This window comes from Oncorhynchus mykiss, chromosome 13 (assembly GCF_057628025.1).
Source record: "Oncorhynchus mykiss isolate SJ-2025 chromosome 13, ASM5762802v1, whole genome shotgun sequence".
Lineage (NCBI taxonomy): Eukaryota > Metazoa > Chordata > Actinopteri > Salmoniformes > Salmonidae > Oncorhynchus > Oncorhynchus mykiss.
In genome coordinates, this window is record NC_143034.1 from 32,531,349 (window position 1) to 32,549,529 (window position 18,181).

At 43.2% G+C, this 18,181-nt stretch overlaps 1 protein-coding gene across 1 annotated transcript in view; it reads right to left on the reverse strand.

Moving 5' to 3' along the window:
* The window catches only part of LOC110486013 (E3 ubiquitin-protein ligase pellino homolog 1), a 46,494-nt gene extending 28,984 nt beyond the window's left edge, over window positions 1-17,510 (reverse strand). Inside the window, exon 1 of the mRNA XM_021557303.3 lies at window positions 17,182-17,510. The gene's annotated coding sequence lies outside the window, so the exon portion shown is untranslated. The remainder of the gene's footprint in view (window positions 1-17,181) is intronic.
* Window positions 17,511-18,181: the final 671 nt, after the last annotated feature.

Here is an 18,181-nt window from a genome sequence, read left to right on the forward strand (position 1 = left end):
AGGGGCATTTTTCGTTAGGATCAGTGAGAATATCTATTAGGCTTTTGTATAATTCTAAATTAATTAATAATAATAATCGCTTTGTTTAAACAAATAACGATATTTTCGAGATTTTGTTTTCAAATATCCTAAAGTGAGTGAGAAAAAGGCCATTCTTGAACATGGAGTGAGACATTATTACTAATTTGTAAATAAAGCCAGTTTGATGTTTAGAATGATTTATTTCTGTTTTTAGAGGGAGAGAAACCAAAAGCCCACCGTCGCCTCATAGGTCTCCCAGTTGCGGCCAGCACGGGTATCGAACCAGCATCTGTAGCAACGCAGTTTGCACTGCGATGCAGTGTCTTAGACCGCTGCGCCACTCGGGAGGCCCCACCCACAAAGTTTTCAATGCTGATCAATTGCCTTGCACAAAGTATCAAAATACAGAGAGGTGTTGGCAAGAGTCTATTGTCCTGCTAATAGCCCATTACGGGCTATTATAATACATGGTGTCCAGGTCAGGATAACCAAAACATTTCTTTATTAAAGACTATCAGAAAGAATGTTGGTACTTATTTATTTTGATCCAAAGCCATGAATGAGTGAGCCACTCAGCTCTATGTAGGTACCGGGGCTATATGTGCCATCAACTTGATTATTTAGCAGACATCACTTGCTTATCAACACATGTATCTTAAGAATATCACAGAATATAATTCAACATTTTAGTTTCTCTTAGAATAAAACATCTTAGTGTAACAACAGTTTTAGAAAGTATTACTGACAAGTAGAAACAAAATAAATAAGTGTATTTTTCAGGGTGTGCGCATGTAGGACAGAGGAATAGCAATTCTTTTGTTCTAAATTCAATCACCCTCTTCATCCTCATCATTCAGTTAATTGAAATAAAATGTTGTAGTCGTGCACAATTATCCGTTTCTATTTGGTTTATGTTGCCCATTCATTGTCATTTAGAGACACATTAGCGCCTTGGGAACCAAAAGCATAATCAGTGCTCTAACTCCCGCTTGCGCTGGTCTGGAGCAATGAAGCAGTGACGAAGGGTACAGTCCTAAACCATAAATTACCTCGGTAAGTCCCGCAGCATAATCGCAAAACTTTTAGTTTAGAAACCACTGTACGAGGTATTTGAGGTAGACACTGTATGTGCAAGAAGGCAGGGTAAAGTGACTAAGCATCAGGATAGATAATAATACAAGTCAAATAAAGAACAGAGCAGCAGAAAATGATGAGTGTAAAAGTGTGTGTGTAATGTGTATGTATGTGTGTTTGGGTTGTGGCGGGCTGCGTGTGTGTCTGTGTGTGTGTATGTGTGTGTATATGTAGTATACAGTATGTGAATGTGTGTTGGTTTTGTGTGGGAGTGTTAATGTAGTGTGTGTGAGTGTGTGTGTAATGTGTATGTATGTGTGTTTGGGTTGTGGCGGTCTGCGTGTGTGTCTGTGTGTGTGTATGTAGTATACATTATGTGAATGTGTGTTGGTTTTGTGTGGGAGTGTCAATGTAGTGTGTGTGAGTGCGTATGTATATGGTTTGTAAATACAGTCTAGTGAGTGTGCGTAGGGTCAGTGCAAGATAGAGTCAGTGCAGGTAGTTTGGGTACTCTTAATTTACTATTTAGCAGTCTGGCTATTTAGCAGTGTTATGGCTTGCGGGTAGAAGCTGTCTCTGAGCCTGTTGGTCTGAGAGCCGATGCTTTGGTGCAGCTGATGGTGCAGCTGTAGAACCTGTTGAGGATCCGAGGGCCCATGCCAAATCTTTTCAGCCTGCTGAGGGGGAAGCGGCAATGCCATGCCCTCTTCACAACTCTGCGGGTGTGTGAGGACCATGTTAGGTCCTTAGTGATGTGGACATCATGGAACTTGAAGTTAAGAAACTTGACTCATCAATGTCGGTGATCATGCCTACCAACTTCGTGTCGTCAGCAAACTTGATGATGGTGTTGGGAGTATGGCCACGCAGTCGTGGGTGAAAAGGGAGTACAGGAGGGGACTAAGTACACACCTCAGAGGGGCCCTCGTATTAAGGGTCAGTGTGGCGGAGGTGTTGTTGCATACCCTCACCATCTGGGGCCGGCGCGTCAGGAAGTCCAGTATCCAGTTACAGAGGGAGGGGTTCAGTCCCAGGTTCCCCAGCTTGGTGATGAGCTTGGAGGGGACGATGGTGTTGAACGCTGAGCTGTAGTCTATGAACAGCATTCTCACATAGTTATTTCCCCTCTTGTCCAGGCGGGAGAGGGCAGTGTGAAGTGCACTTAAGATTGCGTCACCTGAGGATCTGTTGGTGCGGTATGCGAATTGGGCCATAAAAGGCATTTAACACATTTGGGGGTTGTGCATCGCTGGGCAATTCATGGCTGGGTTTCCCTTTGTAATCCATTATCGCCTGCAACCCCTGCCACATACAATGAACATCGGCACCAATGTAATAGGATTCCAACTTCCTCCCATATTGTCCTTTTGCATGTTTGATGTCTCGTCGAAGGTCGTAGTGGGCTTTCTTGTATGCGTGCGTCCATGTCTATGTCCCGTTCCTTGTAAGCAGAAGCTCTAGCCTTTAGCCCTGTGTGGATTTTGCTTGTAATCCGTGGTTTTTGGATTGGATACGTTCTTACAGTCACTGTGGAGACAACATCATCTTTGCACTTCTTGATGAAGCCTGTGACTGTTGTGGTAAACACCTCAATGCTATCGGAGGAATCCCGGAACATATCCCAGTCTGGAATATGACTAGCAAAACAGTCTTGTAGCCTCTTGTCTGCTTCATCCGACCACTTCCGTATTGAGCACATCACGGGTACTTCTTATTTGAGCTTCTGTTAGTAAACAGGAAGCAGGAGAATTGAGTCATGGTCAGATTTGCCGAAGGGAGGACGAGGAAGGGCCTTGTATGCATTTCTGTGTTCTAGAGTTTTAGCGCCCCTAGTCGCTCTCCTGAGTTAAAGTCTTTGACTACCAGAAACGCTGCCTCTGGGTGAGTGGTTTCTTGTTTGTCAGGGAGAATTCAAAATTTCCAAACAATTCATTTAGCGGTATAGATTTTGTTGTAAATGCAGCCGCGCCGACTGGCCAACCGTACCCGTTGCCACTCCCCTTGCCACGCCCACTACCTAAACCCTTTAGATCCAGAAAAAAACCCTGTAAAGTATTAAGTGTTTGAAGACTCAACACCCGGGGAAAACACAGAGTATGTTCTTTGAACAGCAGTGAAATCTGATGAATGATTTAAGCTTCCATGGGGAAACAACAAGAACAAAGAAAAAGATGAGCACAAGATTAAAAAAACCTGACCCGTCCCAATAAGTCATAAACCACCTATCCTGTGCCCACAATTAGCTATCTCTCAATTTCATCAAAAAAATTGGGCTGGCTTTTTTTCTCATCATTCCGTTCTCACAGATCGCTCTTCAAAGGCCTGTCTGTCTGTTAGATTTAAATCAGTAACTACCACCCGGTGGCTACAGAAGCAGTCCGATCTCATCCAAGGAAAGGTAACATACTTTTTCTGTTCCTTACTAGTGTGAGAACGGAAAAACTCACAGTACTTTCTTACATACTTCATAACAGTAATAGCGCTTGATTTAGAAATCAGTCTAGGACCACAATTAAATAGCTGTCCCTGGATGGCAGTGATGTGCGGTGAGGTCTGAGGCTGACTATTGAGCCCCACAGCGGACATGTCATAATACCCATAAAACCTAGCAAGTCAAACACGGAAATGGTTCCAATCTTTTTCCCATAGGAGATTTTAGAAACATTTCAAATTAATTGAGTTGACGGCGGTGGATGAATGACATGACAATAGGCCTCAGGATCTCGTCACGGTTACTCTGTGCATTCAAATTGTCCTCGATAAAATTCAATTGTGTTCATTGTCCGTAGCTTATGCTTAACCATACCATAACCCCACGCCACCATAGGGCATTCTGTTCACAACGTTGACCACAGAAAACCGCTCGCCTACATGACGCCATACACGTGATCTGTGGTTGTAAGGCTGGTTGGACGCACTGCCAAATTCTCTAAAACAACGTTGGAGGCGGCTTATGGTAGAAATGAACATTTAATTATCTGGCAGCAGCTCTGTTAGACATTCCTGCACTCAGCATGCCAATTGGACGATCCCTCAAAACTTGAGACATCTGTGGCATTGTGTTGTGTGACAAAACGGCACATTTTAGAGTGGCCTTTAATTGTCCCCAGCACAAATAGAACATGAACATTGATATTGTCCAGTATGTTGAAGTAGATTCTGCCAGACTCGGTTCATTGCATTTCTGCTCAAATCGCTCATAGAAACTATCACTAAGTCTTGTTGCTGCTGTTCCAGTGCTTTCATTGTTGTCCCTGATACAGATACGGTAGACACCCATATCCATCACTTTCTGCAGAACACGGAAGAGCATGTCAGTCCTGATCAGCTTACTTTAACTCGCCGTAAAACGAACGTAACCGCCAGAAAGCCAACATATGACGTGTGACGTCCATAGGCAGGAGCGACTTGTGCCAGATCACAGCAAATTTGGGAAGTATTAGTTCAGAAAAATCGATTTTATCATGCAGAAAAAAAAATCATGAAGATGAGAAAATTATTATTGATAAAATGTATATTTATTTCTTGCTGCCTGCCTGTTTATTGTGGTCTGCCTGTTTATTGTGGTCTGCCTGTTTACAGTCAATTTATCTGCACGTCACTGCTGGATGGCATCAGTAAGGTGGGGCCACATCCTGGCCCTTAGCCTGGTTCTTCTGGCATCTGATGTACTTCTCTTCCATCTCATAGTCCCCCACAGGGAGAGACAGTGTTCTGGTTCATGGAGGAAGTGGAGGACAAAGACATATATTTACATAAACGGCTCTCCTGGAGGAAGCTGCTCCTCTCCTCTGGGGTGGGAGTCTGCAGCTCAGGGCTAGATGAACGGGCCGTCTCCATATCTGTCCACATGCTGGAGGCTCTCCTCTGCACAGGGGGTGAAGGAGGCACGATCTGCCACGGGAAGTAAGGCCAGGATGTCTCTGCTGAGTACGCCTGCATCTCATCGATGGACATCCATGGTTTCTTGGGGTAGTAGGGTTGAGAATTCCAAGAGACAACAGGATCAGTGGTCAGGTCATCTTTGCGACTATCCATGGACAAGGTGGACATTGACACCCTCAGGTTCACCAGTCCAAGGAGGTTGTCCATTGGTCCATCGCCAAAAGACTTGTAATCTGATCTGGCTTCTTCTTTAGTCTGTCTCGCATAGCTGATATTGTCAAAATGTTGTACATGGTCTGGTTTTGGGTGGGTGGTCTTCTTTCTTTTGCTGTAAAGGTGGGTAGAATCCACAATGTCTGTAGAGCCACCACACATGAAAACGCTGAAGAACCACCACAAACCTTTGCTCACACCTTTCCTCTTCATGATCAAATGTTTTAAATGAGGTTCTTGTCTTCAGAATCTAGGAATTTGAATTGTGTTGCCTGGGAAACTGACCACAACAATGTTTAATGACATGTTTGGAATGCCAGTAATATCATTCATTGTTATGATGCAATGAAATCATACTGTTCTAAATTAGAATGTTCAATGCAATGGCCTTCTGTGGGCTCTGCAATGGATAGGATTGACATCTCAAAAGTGTTCAATATTCTAACCAATTCAATATTTATTGACTATCTGTTTGGGAGCTCCACTATTAATGACCAGTGCAACGATTGATCTTCTGATTCCACTGACTGGATCTTAATTTTATCACTCTTTTGTTGCTGAGTGTATTTGTAGTGTATTTGAGTTATATTTCACGCGTGAGTTCCAAATATCTCTAACCATCGCCCCTGCGTGAGTTTTTTCATTCTCGTGATGTCAGAATGCTCTCAACATGACAGTTACCCACGCTGCCCTCAAACCAAGGCACGCTGCCTGTTAATTATCAATAGGCTATGTTTCAACTTGTCAATTTCAAATTATTTTCAAACAAGTTTTATTTTCTAACAACAGTTTGAATTGAGGTGTGTTCTGCCTCCTCGTTAATTTGTATAAGTAGTAGCCCATTTCACTCTTGCGGACAATTTACGTTTGAGGCTTTACTGAGCGGACAAACTTCTCTCTTCAACTTCAACGTGAGCCCAAGTACTTCCTGAGTGTTTCCCCAGTTCAAGGATGAAGACATTGCGCATCTCTAGTCAGAACAGGCAAAACAACAAACGTTTTCCCCCAAAACATTTTCTGGCTGGCGCCCGCATTGCCTTCATGGTTCTTTGTCTTGCAAATTGGGCATGTATGCATTCCTATCAAAGTAAGTGACTTATTTTCTGAATATCGTGTTGTCGTTTCTGCTGTAGCACACCACATGTACAGTTGAAGTTGGAAGTTTACATACACCTTAGCCAAATACATTTAAACTCAGTTTTTCACAATTCCTGACATTTAATCCAAGAAAACATTCCTTGTCTTAGGTCAGTTAGGATCACCACTTTATTTTAAGAATGTGAAATGTCAGAAAAATAGTAGAGAGAATGATTTATTTCAGAATTTCTTTCTTTCATCATTTTCCCAGTGGGTCAGAAGTTTATATACGCTCAATTAATATTTGGTAGCATTGCCTTTAAATTGTTTAACTTGGATCAAATATGACTGGGGTCATTGTCCATTTGGAAGACCCATTTGCGACCAAGCTTTAACTTCCTGACTGATGTCTTGAGATGTTGCTTCAATATATCCATATAATTTCCCTCCCTCATGATGCCATCTATTTTGTGAAGTACACCAGTCGCTCCTGCAGCAAAGCACCCCCACAACATGATGCTGCCACCCCCGTGCTTCACGGTTGGGATTGTGTTCTTCGGCTTGCATGCCTCCCCCTTTTTCCTCCAAACATAATGATGGTCATGATGGCCAAACAGTTCTATTTTTGTTTCATCAGACGATCTTTGTCCCCATGTGCAGTTGCAAACCGTAGTCTGGCTATTTTATGGCGGTTTTGGAGCAGTGGCTTCTTGCTTGCTGTGCAGCCTTTCAGGTTATGTCAACATAGGACTCGTTTTACTGTGGATACAGATACTTTTGTACCTGTTTCCTTCAGCATCTTCACAAGGTCCTTTGCTGTTTTTCTGAGTTTGATTTGCACTTTTCGCACCAAAGTACGTTCATCTCTAGGAGACAGAACATGTCTCCATCCTGAGCGGTATGACGGCTGCGTGGTCCCATGGTGTTTATAGTTGCGTACTATTGTTTGTACAAATGAACGTGGTACCTTCAGGCGTTTGGAAATTGCTCCCAAGGATGAACCAGACTTGTGGAGGACTACAATTTTTTTTTCTGAGGTCTTGGCTTATTTCTTTTGATTTTCCCATGATGTCAAGCAAAGAGGCACTGAGTTTGAAGGTAAGCCTTGAAATACATTCACAGGTACACCTCCAATTGACTCAAATGATGTCAATTAGCCTAACAAACGCTTCTAAAGCCATGACATAATTTTCTGGAATTTTCCAAGCTGTTTAAAGGCACAGTCAACTTAGCGGATGTAAACTTCTGACCCACTGAAATTGTGATACAGTGAATTATAAGTGAAATAATCTGTCTGTAAACAATTGTTGGAAAAATGACTTGTGTCATGCACAAAGTAGATGTCCTAACCGACTTGCCAAAACTATAGTTTGTTAACAAGAAATTTGTGGAGTGGTTGAAAAACAAGTTCTAATGACTCCAACCTAAGTGTATGTAAACTTCCGACTGGATGGATCATAATGCATTTACTGTTTTATTAACATGTTTTCAAGTACTGGTGACAAATCATGCATTCCGAATATTGCATAGATTGTAATGGACACATATGATGTGTGTAAAATACTTGAATGTTGTACTGATTATGATGAGCTAATGCTAAGCTATTTGCTGGCTACAGTTGAAGTCGCAAACAAACATGGCTGCCATCATAAACAAGTTAGCTTAGCTGACATATATTTATTTTCTAAACAGCATTACATTAGTCTCTTGTGCTCACCAGAGATGTGATACATTGTAAACTAGTCTAGCTGTTAGGTCGCTAATTTATGTTTTGTTTTTTGTCAGAGCAACCTGTTATTTAGACTTGTTTATGGAATCTGGCTGTGGATGTGAGTTTGGCTGTGGAAGTGTTCCGTGTGATGCTTGGATGATGTTCGCATTTATCTTTTACAATAAAAGGTCAAATTGAGGAATAAAGTTTAAGACCTTTATTTTCCATCAGTAGAAAAAAACATTTTAGATGCTGTTCAGACAACAATGGTGTTTCGACGCGTTTGTTGCGTCATACATTCTGCTGCTACTATTCCAATCACAATCACATATTTGAGATCGTACGCTGCAGGGACCACTCAACAATGATCACAAATACGGGATTGTAGCATCAAAGGGTTAAAGAGGCTTCTAAAGTTTGTAATTTCCATACAGAAATGTCATACTTGATTTGCCCTAACAAAAATATTATCAACCCCTACAAAAATGTCCATTAATTATCATCCACATAATAATTCACATTTCCTGTTGCTGCAGGATTATTTTCCTTCTGTAGTAAACTGGCTCAAATTAAGATCCTACATCTGTACCTGTACTCCACTGTGTGCAGAAAGGAACACAATAAACCAAACATACCTAGAGTAGACATGTCTCAGGTCACAACAACTCATTCAGTTTCACTTCTATTTATTTCAAGCCCAAAACAAGTGACCCACCCAGTCATCATTGACAAAGGAAACCCAGGTATTTAAACATGGGCCACTAACTTCTCCCCTGGTCTTCTCTGTCTGACCCTGGCCAGGATTGGAGAGGCCAAAGTCACTGGCCTTTCCATGTCGCTCTCCCGCTAAGTCGGCCATTAGATCAATAAATAATGAGAGTCTGATGACGCCGTGCCCGCCCGTGGCTGCCGGGCAGAGCTGGCACCCACTGAATGCCACTCTGTCTGCCAATGGGGACAGCCGACACCTCAAAGGGCCAGATAATACCACCATTGTTGTGGGGGTGCCATGTCCACAGCTCCACCCCTTTCGGTGCCAGTGCCAGAATCACATTGGCAGTGAGTGGAGATAATATAAACATGTCAAGGGGAGGTTCTGAGAAGAGAAGAAGAGTGGGAATGACATACATCGACATATTTGGTCATTTTATTTATACAACAACAGAGTACACAGGTACAGTACCATCAGAACAGCACATTATTCTTTAAAAAAAAATGGCAGGCTCTGTCAAGTTGGTTGTTGATCATTGCTAGATAGTCATTTTCAAGTCTTGCCATAGATTTTCATGGCGATTTAAGTCAAAAATGTAACTAGGCCTCTCAGGAACATTCGATGTCGTCTTGGTAAGCAGCTGCAGTGTATATTTGAACTTGTGTTTCAGGTTATTGTCCTGCTGAAAGGTATATCTGTCTCCCATTTGCCTCAATTATAAGGCTTTGAGTACATAAAGTTAATTTCTTTAACAAATGTTTTTCAGTTTTCCTTTAGTGCCTTTACAGGATGCATGTTTTGGAATATTTTGTATTCTCTACAGGCTTCCTTCTTTTCACTGTCATTTACGTTAGTTTTGTGGAGTAACTACAATGTTGTTGATCCATCCTTAGTTATCTCCTATCACAGCCAGTAAACTCTTAACTGTTTTAAAGTCACCATTGGCCTCATGATGAAATCCCTTAGCGGTTTCCTTCCTCTCCGGCAACTGAGTAAGGATGGATGCCTGTATCTTTGTAGTGACTGGGTGTATTGATACTGTCACTTGAGTGCAGGTACGGGGAGGAAAACATTTAATAAATAACGGACGAGGAACGAGACAGGAACAGTGTCAGCAAACAGGTAACACAACAAAAGACAATTAATGCAGCCGCGGGGAACAGAGCAAGGGAACTGACAAATATAGGGGAGGAAATAAACAGATGAGTGAGTCCAGGTGAGTCCAATATCGCTGATGTACGTGACGAGGGAAGGCAGGTGTGCGTAATGGATGGAAGGAGTGCGTGATGCAGGGCAGCCTGGCGCCCTCAAGCTCCAGGGGGGAGGAAGAACGGGAGCAGACCTCACAGATGCACCATCCAACGTGTAATGAGTAACTTCACTATGCTCAAAGGGATATGCAATATCTGCTTTTTTTTCTTTCTTTTTTTTTACCCATCTACCAATAAGTGCCCTTCTTTGCGAGGCATTGGAAAACCTCCCTGGTCTTTGTGGTTTAATCTGTGTTAGAAATTCACTGCTCATCTGAGGGACCTTACAGATAATTGTATTTGTGGGGTACAGAGATGAGGTAGTCATTCCATGCACCGAGTGAGTCCATGCAACTTATGTGACTTGTTAAGCAAATGTTTACTCCTGAACTCATTTAGGCATGCCCTAACAAAGGGGTTATATCGTAATTGACTCAAGACATTTCAGGTTTTTATTTGTAATTCATCTGTAAAAGATTATTTGACATTGTGGTGTATTGTTTATGTAGGCCAGTGACACAAAATCTAAATGTAATGCATTTAAATGCGGGCTGTAACACAACAAAATGTGGAATAAGTCAAGGGGTATGAATACTTTCTGAAGGTACTGTACCTGTGTACTCTGCTGTTCTGGTGGTCCTCTGTTGTTGTCTAAATAAAATAACAAAATATGTCAATGTGAGAATGCTGTTCATCGACTACAGCTCAGCATTTAACGCCATAGTACCATAGTACCCTCCAAACCCTGGGTCTCGACCCCGCCCTGTGCAACTGGGTACTGGACATCTTCACGGGCCGCCCCCAGGTGGTGAGGGTAGGTAACAACACCTCCACCCCGCTGATCCTCAACACTGGGGCCCCACAAGGGTGCCTTCTGAGCCCTCTCCTGTGCTCCCTGTTCACCCACGACTGCGTGGCCATGCACGCCTCCAACTCAATCATCAGGTTTGCGGACAACACTACAGTGGTAGGCTTGATTACCAACAACGACGAGACGGCCTACAGGGAGGAGGTGAGGGCCCTCGGAGTGTGGTGTCAGGAAAATAACCTCACACTCAACGTCAACAAAACAAAGGAGATGATTGTGGACTTCAGGAAACAGCAGAGGGAGCACCCCCCTATCCACATCGATGGGACAGTAGTGGAGAGGGTAGTAAGTTTTAAGTTCCTCGGCGTACACATCACGGACAAACTGAATTGGTCTACCCACACAGACAGTGTCGTGAAGAAGGCGCAGCAGCGCCTCTTCAACCTCAGGAGGCTGAAGAAATTTGGCTTGTCACCAAAAGCACTCACAAACTTCTACAGATGCACAATCGAGAGCATCCTGTCGGGCTGTATCACCGCCTGGTACGGCAACTGCTCCACCCACAACCGTAAGGCTCTCCAGAGGATAGTGAGGTCTGCACAACGTATCACCGGGGGCAAACTACCTGCCCTCCAGGACACCTACACCACCTGATGTCACAGGAAGGCCATTAAGATCATCAAGGACAACAACCACCCGAGCCACTGCCTGTTCACGCCGCTATCATCCAGAAGGCGAGGTCAGTACAGGTGCATCAAAGCAGGGACCGAGAGACTGAAAAACAGCTTCTATCTCAAGGCCATCAGACTGTTAAACAGCCACCACTAACATTGAGTGGCTGCTGCCAACACACTGACTCAACTCCAGCCACTTTAATAATGGGAATTGATGGAAATTGATGTAAAATATATCACTAGCCACTTTAAACAATGCTACTTAATATAATGTTTACATACCCTACATTACTCATCTTATATGTATATGAATATACTGTACTCTATATCATCTACTGCATCTTTATGTAATACATGTATCACTAGCCACTTTAAACTATGCCACTTTGTTTACATACTCTACATTACTCATCTCATATGTATATACTGTACTCTATACCATCTACTGCATCTTGCCTATGCCATTCTGCACCATCATTCATTCATATATCTTTATGTACATATTCCTTATCCCTTTACACTTGTGTGTATAAGGTAGTAGTTTTGGAATTGTTAGGTTAGATTACTCGTTGGTTATTACTGCATTGTCGGAACTAGAAGCACAAGCATTTTGCTACACTCGCATTAACATCTGCTAACCATGTGTATGTGACAAATACAATTTGATTTGATTTGTGTGATTCCCACTCATCTTCTCTTCTCAGAACCTCCCCTTGACATGTTTATATTATCTCCACTCACTGCCATGTGATTCTGGCACTGGCACCGAAAGGGGTGGAGCTGTGGACATGGCACCCCCACAACAATGGTGGTATTATCTGGCCCTTTGAGGTGTCGGCTGTTCCCATTGTGGAGTTATACCTAGGCTAAATATAAGCCTTCCACAACCACAAGACCCACAAATAATTTAATTATTGACGATCCTGGGGATCAGGAGCAGACCGGTCACCTCTGCTGAGGCGTGGGAAACATGTCAGTCATGTCAAATAGCGAGTTGAAACCGGTTGTCAGAGAGGAAGATGTGATCTCTCAACTTTGTTGTCGTGAGAGGCAGGGGGAGGGGCTTGGTGTGTGCGTAAACCATAGAGGAAGAGGCGAAGCAAGAGGTTTCACTCTCGCTAAAATCTGTCCAAAATAACGCCAATGCTTATTTTGGACCTAAGCTTGCCTTTGGGCCAACAACTCCTATTTTTAGGGCGGAGACGTGCATCTCGTCATTATATACAGGTCTCTGGTGTAAATGGGAAGGTGCACACAGCACAGAGGAGCGAAGGAGACGAGACCAAAAATACACGAGAACAAGCGGACGTAAACGCGGCAGCGTAGCCTAGTGGTTAGAGCGTTGGACTAGTAACCGAAAGGTTGCGAGATCGAATCCCTGAGCTGACGAGGTACAAATCTGTCATTCTGCACATTGCACCCTACAAAGACTCCCTTAGAGTAGACTCCCTTAGAGTAGGCTCTCAACATCATTTCGATGTTGAGGTTAGCAGATAAAATAGAGCAGAGTCCAAGTCTTCTTGAGAAGAAACACCCTGCAATTCAGTCACATTTCTATATTCCCTGGCCATGAATAAAGCCAGTTCACTGCAGAGGACAGAGGCCCATTCACTAGCCTGTTACTGGATCATGGAGGAGCTTTGCAGCTACAGCACAGAGACCCACCCTCTCCCAAGACAAGGAGGGCGACTTCTAAAGTGACTTCACTCCTCCGCAGCAACAAGGACACTGTTGTTGCACCCCTTTCGTTCCACTCGTGACAAACGTAACAGCCTCCGGTCTGACTGGGTGGTGAATCGTTTTTAACCGCACGACAGGGAGTCGGGGGAGGGGAGGGGGCGCGCGATTTGGTGTCAGACGAGCATCACACAGAGAAAACACGACACAGCTTCTGTGCTTGGTGGTAGTACAGAGAGAGAGACATTGTACGTGGTCCGGGTAGGACATGTCATGGCAATAAAGAACACTAGCTGCACATCAACAAGTGCTGTAGCTAATTCTGCGAAGCCTTGATGAGCTTTGAGAAACCTAATTATGTAATCAGTACTGTATTGTGCTTTCCACCCAGGAGAAACTGGGAGATTAAAGGAGGAAAGACAGGAGTTCAAACCCCAGCTAACGTTAGAGCTGGCGCAATTATTGTGTAATCGTGTAACCAACAATTATGGACAATAACAGTGAACTATAATCGTCGTAACGCATTCATTTTTAGGAGAAGGGCGATTCAACTTTATATTCAAGTAGATATAGTTCACCCAATAGCATTTTCTTTAACATGACGTGGGCAAAGTTGGTAGTCATTTTACGAGCAGAACAGCACGGTCAGGGGGAGAAACTTCACTTCCACGTGGTGAAAACCATTCCTTTTTGAGACAAGGCTGTCACCAGCGCTGTGTGGTATTTATTAGGTATGTCGTAGCTCCTTTCAAAAGATGCATTATTACATTTAATGCATTTTGCACTATTTTTGTCATTGTTATGATGGTTATTTACAAAATACCCAGTACATACTGTGTAAGCCTAACAAGGCTCTTAGGACTTCTACTGTAATCCTGTTCACAGAAGTCATAGGTGCCAATAAAGAGGGTTGCTATTGGCTGTAGGTGGCCATTTCATAGGCACCCAGTCTCTATAAAGAGATTATCAAGGGAGGGACAAAGTCTGATCCAAACACAGCACCTCATAAAAAGGGTTAGACTGCAGGCTAATAAGCTTATGGCGGTCTTTGAGCGAGAGAAAGAGAGAGACTGAGACAGAAAGAGAGAGAGAGAGAGATACTGACTTTCCAGATAATTTAATACAGTCAAAGTTTATTCTTCTTTCTTAACGTCATTAACAATGGGGGTTAGGGGAGATGTCATCATGTCAGTTTTAAAATGGAGTCCAACGGTGACATAACCTCAGCAGTCTGACTTTTGAGGTAGCAGATGGAGGGTGGCAGTTTACATGTCAAACCCTTTGAATTATTCATTGAGGTAGAACACAGACTACCCTGAAAGGCAAATAAATCATTGTTTTTAGAAAAAAAAGTGTACTATGTTCTGCCTAGTGGCGCAGCGGTTTAGGGCACTGCATCTCAGTGCTAGAGGCGTCACTACAGACCATGGTTTGATTCCAGGGTGTATCACAACCAGCCGTGATTAGGAGTCCCATAGGGCGGCGCACAATTGGCTCAGCATCGTCCGTGTTAGGGTTTGGCCGGGGAAGGCCATCATAAATAAGAATTTGTTCTTAAATGACTTGCCTAGTTAAACAAAGGTTAAAGAACAACAACAAAAAAATGAATTATGAATCTCCCTCAGAGAGTGAAGATGGTCTTCTGAAATGAAAACTAAAAAAGATAGGTTACATCTGTCAACTACTGGTGTCATCCTCATACAAGGCACCGATTTAGCTATAGGTAAGGATAACGTCCATTTGCTTATGAGCAGCAATGTCACAGAGAACACATCTCATTATACTATCATACAAATTCAGGACAGAAAGATACCACTTTTATTTGTTTTTCCACACTCTCCAATCATCAGTCAGAAGAACGGTGAAAAGTTGGGAGGTAACCATGGGCAAAACAAAGCTCCCAAGCAAATGTGTTCCCCCCTATAGCGTTGAAGCGAAATCGGCCAGGTAGACAACCTCCCCATTTTCCAAGTTCAGGGAGAACAAGAAAATTAGGTTGCGTCCTATTTACTATGTAGGCTACTACTTTTGACCTGAACCCTATGGGTCCCGGTCAAAAGTAGTGCACTACATAGGGAATAGGGTGCCATTTCGGACGTAACCCGAGAGAGATAAGAGGCGGCTTGTAGGTGCCCACAACTGGACCTTTCCAACACATCAAGTCGACCTTGATAACAATGAAGGAGTGGGGTAAAGCAGAGGAAGGAATGTGGAGAGGAGAGGAGTGGAGTGGACCAATTCAAATAGCCTTTGTATCTTTCTGTCCAGTGGGGAAAAAGAGAGAAAAAAGGGATCTTTCCAGGAATGACTTTCATTAATTGACTTTACCACAGAAGCAGATCTCCAAGTCAGACAGATGTACAGCATTCACTGACTCAGAGCTATGACAGACAGCAAGTTGAACAGACATCAAGTTGAACAGAAAAAGGTTCAGGCTAGATGGCGTGTTGTTTAATGAATGTCTTGTCTGCTCATTCACTCTGTTCAAAAGAGATGTGTCACACAAGTTATAATCTAAACACGAACCAAAGTCATGAGAATGGTGAGCATGTAAAGGGCCCTTGACAGGGAATGTAGGCTAAAATACAGTTATAAGCGGTGCATGCACAACACTACACAAACATAGGCCTAAATGTGGGTCATCATGGCACACCCAATGTTGCTGTTGTTAACATGATATGGCCTATGAATTACTTAGTAACTTGTAGTAGGCTATGTGTAATACACCATAGGCTACATGCTTTCAGTATGTGCCCCAGGGGTTGATGTTAACTAATTGTGTTTGCTACCCTTTTGCGACTGCCGAGCCACAGAATCCTAACGGGATCCTCACAAATGGCAGTCTCTGAAGAGCTCCATTCATGTTCAGCCTCAGCAGCCTTCGGTGACCCCACGTTTGTTTTTATTCCCTAATCAAGGCATGAAACAGACACCCATCCTGAGGGCCTTTTCGCCCCAAACAAATGGACTTGCATAACCGATCCCCGCACAACCCGTCGACATACCAGGGGTGAGTCGGTAAGAGCATCTCATCTGGGGAGGTTGGAGTCGAGTAGGGAGACCAGCCTGATTTAATAAAGGAAACTGATCCAGCCCATTTCAGGAATGGAAACTCTGGTGAGAGTGATATGATGGTGTTATTTTTAAACTCTCCCAAGCATCCGCAGAGGATGTCGTCCACTACTGAGGAGTGTAGTCAGATGACAGTATGATGATGCAAAGCCAGTGTTCTCTGACAGCACAATCATGCTTATAATAGACTAGAGGAGGAAAGGGAATTTCAAAGGATACACAGTAGGCTACCAACAGGCCTACCATACTCAGATGACAGTTTGAATCGAAGCCAGTTTCTCTTCAAATATGCCTAACCCTACATTGAGAAGGGTCAAAGGGTATTTCAAAGTAAAGACAGGCACAAACACAGCTCTACTATAATAGCGACAGAAATGAATATGACTGGACAGTTGAGCAAATGAGCCGAATTTGGAGGAAACAAAAGAAGGACTGACGATGCCAGATGCTCAAGCGAGATGATGCATGCAAATCAGTTTATGTTGTGGGAACAATAGCCCCCAGCTGGGCTTTCTCCGTGCGGGCCAAACCGGCTCGTCAACCACACAAGGGAAAGAGAGACCCTTCATTGTGCACAACCAGTAACGTCATATATATTCTTCAAAAAGTGCCATAGGCACATTTCAAGTCCACATACTTACCTCTCTCTTAATAGTTAAATAGGTAGGTAAGCTACTTGGTTTCAATGTGTGAATGATGACAATGGGCAATAAAAACCAACCTCAGTTTAGGTATTTCTTACCGCTGGAAAACGTTGTCATTGTTTTGTTTCTGTGCCATGAAAAGGCTAACTTGAAAGTGGAAAGTCAGACATTGTAGGCTAGGCCTACTATGGGTAATAGTCGACAACAACAAAAAGTGTAAAGGTGTGCAACAATTAGGCTACAATTTTATATTTGACTGATGATGACAATAACTTCCCCCTTGGTAGCCAAGCAAATTGCCGTAAAATAACCCTTTAGCTACATAAAATAAAGCACATTGTATGCGTTTCAAACTCGCCTTACCTAATGACAATCCGACAGCATCATCTGGACTTTCCCGATATTCGCTCGAAATCCAATTTGAATGCTCCAGCTGAGAAAAACGCACACCGAAGATTGAAAGGAAAGCAAATCTGTCCGTGCTGACCTAAACACCGAATTGTCGAGTTATTTTTTTACATTCACCTGCTAAGATGTGTTTATGACGTTGTTATATGCTGTCCAACTATTTTCGCTCTAATGTACTGGTAAACGGACTCAGTGTAGGACAATACTAGAGTGAGTAATCTTTACAATCGGGTCTCTGCTCCAGTCTGCTTGTGCTCACATGAAGTTACGTCATGAGACGCGTCGAAACGTACCATGGGCCTTGTAGTTGTAGCTCAGTCTACTGGAAATAACACACACACACACACACACACACACACACACACACACACACACACAACTAACCTTGTGGAGACACAAATCTGTCCCATTCAAAATCCAATTTTCCCTAACCCCTAACACTAACCCGTACCTTTACACTTTAAATTTTTTTTTATTTTTATTAATTTAAGTGTTATTTTACCAGGTAAGTTGACTGAGAACACATTCTCATTTACAGCAATGACCTGGGGAATAGTTACAGGGGAGAGGAGGGGGATGAATGAGCCAATTGTAAGCTGGAGATGATTGGGTGACCGTGATGGTATGAGGGACAGCTTGGGAATTTAGCCAAGACACCGGGGTTAACACCCCTGCTCTTACGATAAGTGCCATGGGATCTTTAATGACCTCAGAGAGTCAGGACACCCGTTTAACGTCCCATACCGTGACTTTTGAATAACCTCTTAGTTCACAATTTATTGGTTTGCCTCTGCATTTGATTGGAAAAAATGGTCTTCTTCACTCTTGCTTGCTTGTCTTTGCACAGACATAATTCATGTATTCCTGCTTCAATATCTGCCATTTGTCCCACACTTTCAAAGAGCTCTTCACACCATACTGCCGAAAACCTGAGGGACATTTTTTTCCTCCAGCA